We start from the raw sequence: 5,689 nt of genomic DNA on the forward strand, positions 1-5,689 counted from the left end.
CGCCGTAGGAAATTTTTTTGTTTTCTATGCAACGAATCCCTACAGGTAGCGCATCCTGGTAGTGCGGCGACAAGTTAGGCGTCACGCACCCGGGAGTGGCGGAGGGGCCGTCGTTGTAGAAGGCGGCTTGCGACGGAGAGATCACTCCCGGAACGTACACCGGCATGGACGTACTCCATGGGCTCGCGTTGGTGGCGGCGATACACCCGGCCATTACGTGCGCGGTGCCGGCGCGCCGCCCGAGCCTTCTTCTCCGGCTCCGCCGCCCTCCGTCCTTTCCGCTCCGCCGTCGATAGCTTCCGGCGCAGGCAATCTTGCTGCCATTGATCGTCGGTCCATCCTTCGGGCTTCTTCTTCGCAGCCGGCGCCTTCCGCGGCTTCGCGAACGGCGCTGTCGCCCCTTTCGTCCCATTGCCCGGCGGCTTCTTGGCCGCTTTCTTCGCCATCTTTTTGGGGGCTGTCGGCGGCGCCATGTGGAGAGGGTAGCGGCGGCGGGTGGACGGCGGGAGGGAGAAAGAAATCGGCGGGATAGGAGAAATGAATCGGCGGCGGGATATGTTTTGGGAGGCCTGTGCGCGGCGGTATAGGCGCGATTTGGCGGGAGCGGCGGGATTTGGCGGGAGTGTGAGACGAATTTTCCCTGTGCCGCTGACGGGTCGGGCCCACGTCGGTTCGCCTCGCTTTTCGTTGTGTCCGGCGTCCCCGGTGCGTCCCCTGTGGGACGGGGACGGGCTCGGGGGCCGGACACCGTATCGGGGCGCGCCGGACAAAAATGGGCTTTGGGGGACGCGGCTGGAACGCATTTTTTGTCCGGCGCGCCCCAAATCCCTTTGGGGGATGGTTTGGGGGACGCGACTGGAGATGCTCTAACAAGTACGTATTGCGGGGGCAAATGACTATATTTTCATTCATCTATGCCCCTGTAATTTTATTTCGTCAATGGAGTTTCAATGTTGTCTCGGTTTTTTTCTTAGCATCGAATTGTTGCAGAGAATGTAGTTGGTATATATGATCATGATACTAACTAGCATGGTTGTTGCGAGGGCACATCTTTATCGTGTGAGACGTGATATGTATTTGCAATTTCTCTCTCTCTCTCTCTCAGCTATTCCATTAATTCAAAATTACAAATAATTTTGAAATGGATATATTATTCGAAGGTGTATCCTTTGCCTTTGTTTCATGTATATATTATGTTACCAAAAAATGAAACATTATTTTACGAGATTCATGGAATGGACTGTTTCTGCCACATAAATCATCAAAAAGTAAAAGTAAGAAACAATTTACTCTGACGGATGGTGTTCTGAACTGTGAAGTTAGAGTCTGAAACTAGGGTAAGAGGGAGAGACAAGTGCTATGCGGTCAGGATGGCCGGCCATGAACCGGCCATAAAACAGAGCTACGTATCCTCCTCTCCCGACCTAGTTGCCGCCCTCCTCCTCTCCCGCCCCTCTCCCGGGTGGCGGCGGAGGATCTGCCCGCCCCGCCTCGAGCCGAACCGCCGCACCTCAGCCGCCGCTGCTGCTGGCCTCCGCCCCGGTGGCGGTGGCGGCGCCCCATCCGTCAAACGACGAGGGGGAGGAGAGGGTTTCCACGGCGGCGTTTCATGGGAGGTGATGAAGCACCGGTGGAGGAAGCTGGGCGGCACGACTACTTGGCCGGGGCCTGATGGATTCGGTGGAGCGGTGGCGGCCTCCACCCTCGGTGACGGTTCGGCGGTGGTACGCATGATCTGCGCCGCCGTCCTCTTCCCTGGTGATCCGGCAGAAGGGACTGGCGGCGTGGGGGCTGCTGGTCTTGCTTTGTTTTTGGTGGCGGTCATCAGGTTTCTCGCAAGCAAAGATGAAGATCTACCGGAGGTCAGTTTGCCTTGATCTGGCTGGATAGATGAGTTCCGGAAACCTCCGCCGGCGAATGGAACAGTTCATCTTTTGCCTGGAGTTTGCTAGATCGGGTGGTATCCGGTCACACGCACCCATGTTTTTATTCCGACCGTTTGGTTTCGGAGGGAGCGGCGCGAAGCTCTATTTTGTGCTGACATCAGGTGACTTTTTGGTCCATTGTGAAGTCAGAAGAAGGAATATCATGAAAGCCGGATTGGTGGACTAGCTAAAGGAGGTTCAAGTCTCCGTGATGCTGGGGGATTTGTTTGGCGTTCCAGGCTCCGCAGTAGTGGTATGCATGTGGGGGCGGCAGCACAAGTGAATTTTAGAGTCTTACATCTTAGGGTGAAAATCCAAAGTCTGGCTTTAACTGGTTGTGTCTGGCAATGACCTTTTTGGATGCATTGTTTTGAGAGTGAGGACTATCTTCAGGGTGAAAACGTAAGACCTTTGGTCGGGCGACGACGGCGCTGGTGTACTGTTCCCTTCTTGGAAGTGTCGCTTTTGAAGAGTCTGTATTTGATGTGTTGTCACGGTGGTGGTTGTATTGTTGTTGCTAGGTCTGGAATGTTGTAGCGGGACTTTTATTTCGTAGTTTTATTTACTCTTTTTTGGTTGTGTGTGTTCGTACTGCCACTAGAGTGGGCGTTGTTGCAGAGGATAGGTGTAATTGGTATCTTTTGATATTAATATATTCCTTTTATCTAAAAAAAATGAATCGGGAGAAGAAAAAAGGCACGTGAAAATATAGCAGTTTGACGTAAGACTAACGACTACAACTTCACCTACTCGTAGTTTTTGGCATATACCCTCTGACAGAATGATCAGCGATACAGGATAGTGTATATGAGAGCCACCCCTGAACTCCAAGAATACACGGCGAGGTGAGCGGGAACCCTGCACCTGAGGCTGTCAACGGACGGGGCAACACCGCCGCGCGACGTCCCTACCCGGCGATGCTCTGTTGTCCCCGATCCATATCTCCCGGCGGTAGCGCGCGCGACAGGGGACGCAGCGGCACGTCGTGCTGTTCTCCATCGTCGCTGCCATGGGGAGGCCATGCCGACCCCAGCGTGCTAGACGTCTCTTAATTAACCGACCGGCGACCCGGCCTGCGCGGCTGCAACCAACTCGTACGTACGTACGTGCTCCGTAGATTCTCCCATGCACATCGATGCATTGCCATCCAGCATTCATGCCTGCCCGTATGTCGTGGCCGCGGTCGACGACGACGGTACGCACAGGTCGTCGGCTCGTCGTACTACGTTACTTGGAACGTGATGATGGGTGCTCCGCGTACGTACGTACATAATCTGGGATGGGTCCGACCAAATAACGCCCACGCTATAACGCCGGCCCATGTCGCGCCCGGCTGCCCAGTCCCGCATGGGCCACCACGATCACCTGTATCCCCCACTTGCCGCGCCGGAAACTTCCGGCCACCTGCCTCCGCTCCGGCGTCCGGCCGGGTACCCCCTGCCTGCGACGGAGTGTCTTCTTCCCAAGCCGCCGTCCGATCGACATCGCGAATCGTGATCCGACGATAGGCATATTAGCATTGACCCCGGCCGTCGACAGGCTGTGTCTGCATGCCCGCCGTTGGTTGGTACGGGCCACGTCGGCATGCATGGTGCTGATGCTGGTCTGGTCGTGGCCGGTTCTGCAAGTTAAGACGACAGCCGCCCAACACCATGTCGAAACCAAGGGGCCCCATGCGGTCCAGCACAGAGCATGTAGGGCCGATAGGTCGCCCCAGCAGGATCAACATAGGGAACATCGCAAGATCTTCACTACCTCGCTTCACACTTGACACACAAGTACACAACGGTGCGGCTAGCTCTATACCACGGCTAGATGGGCATTCACTAACTGATGCGAAGAGCCTGGAATGGTGATAGAACTATAGGAAACTACCCAACGACGAGCGAGCCTGAGATCGCCTACCAGTCATTCCAAATCTCTTTATAGCCTGAAGTTGGCTTACTTAATTCCTTGGAGCTTCCCCTTAGTTAGTTTTCCGGTAAGCTAATACGGGCGCAGGTCTAGTTAACGTTGACTTGATGCCTCCTCATTTGCCCCCATTTCAATGTTACTAAAAGAATTACGAAAAATGCAGAGGCGAGAGTAGGAGATAACTTTTATCTGGCGCACCAATGCATTAATTAGGGAGGTGGGAGGAAGCTCTTGCAGGTCACACAGATGCCCGGATAGTATCCGCGCAGATGCATTCGCGATCTAAATTTGCTCTGCGTTTAATCATATCTCGACAGACAGCTCGATTAATTTGCGTCTTGCCGTTTGGCTAGGATGAGAACCCTTGTTTTAACTGGCCGAATGCAAACAGTCAGTTTAGGTGTCGTTGGAGGTTCCTGACAACCGTTCGACACCATATCGAAACCGAGGGCATGTAGGCCCGCGAGGTCGTCTACAGGATCAACATAGGAACATCGCAAGATCTTCGCTCACCTCACTTCACACTTCACACACACCGGCCGGCTACACCGGTGCGGCTAGCTCTGTACCATGGCTCGTACAGTCCTACTCCCTCCGTCCTCAAATAAGTGGACATCTAGCCTCTAAACTTTGTCCACAAAAGAGTGTACTCCTATCTTCTTAATGCAATTTAATTGCTTCTCTCTCATCGCACGGAAATCAAACCCAATAATATTGAGCACATATTCTTCTTGCTTTTTACATGCAATTAGCTTATTGGAGGTGAAACAATTAAAGAGGAGAGATGCATGTTTCCAATGTACTTTTTACTTCACCTCATAATTTATCTTGAAAATCCCACAGGTACACTTATTTGTGGACGGAGGGAGTATTCCTAGCTAGATGATCTCTACACGTATTAATAGTGACCTGACGTGGACGGGCAGTGACTTGCGAGCCCATGCCGTTGTAAAAGATTTTATATGAGGACGTGACAAAAATAAAGTACAGTAAATAAATAAAAATCTGCTCTGAAAGACATGCTATAGAGTTGTTGCGTACGCTGCCGGGCTTTGTCTCTTGTCTTTTGTCCTTTCTCTTTACCTCGGATGGAGATTGCTCTTCCAATTCCACGGCATCATTACTACTCTACACATCATCCTCGTCGCCATCGCACTGGTAATCGCCGCGGCCTCTACCTTGTCCGGATTGTCAAACAACAACCATACAGCTGTACATGCATCCAACACGGCGCCGTTCTTCTTTTTTTTTTCATCGCCGCTCGAGAGAAATTATAATAATGGCTGTTGAGTTGACGCTGCACATCGCCTGTCAAGGTTATTTCACTTCTCCTGCCATCGCTTTCTCACTCTAGTTTTGACTAGTTCAGCGGTACAAATGACGTTGGTGTCGAACTGCATTCGCGATAATGAACCCATCAATTCAGCTCGATCCAGCAAGTAGCATTACCCTACTCACCGCACTATCGTACATTTAACGATCCTGACACAGTCCAGTCACTCCTTCTCTGACTTTTTACAACTTCCAATACAGATTACTCAGAGCATCTCCAGCCGTCGCGAGACCTCCATGACGCCCTTTTTTTTATCCGGATGGACGAAAACAGTCCACTTGCGCCCCCCGTTTCTCGTTTTTGTCCGGATTAGGCCTTTCATCTGTCCGGAGAGCCCAGACCATCTCCAAATTCCCGAGGCCCGGTCGGGGACTCCGCACGAAATAAAAGGGCGCGAAACGTCGAGCGGGTCCACGTTGTCAGCGACAGAACTGGTAGTTCCCTTCATTAATTTCGCCTTCTCTGCAAAATGCGCCGCATAGAACCATTTTCCCCGCCGAACTTCGGAGGAGCTACC

The sequence above is a fragment of the Lolium rigidum genome, chromosome 3 (assembly GCF_022539505.1).
Source record: "Lolium rigidum isolate FL_2022 chromosome 3, APGP_CSIRO_Lrig_0.1, whole genome shotgun sequence".
NCBI classification, from domain to species: domain Eukaryota; kingdom Viridiplantae; phylum Streptophyta; class Magnoliopsida; order Poales; family Poaceae; genus Lolium; species Lolium rigidum.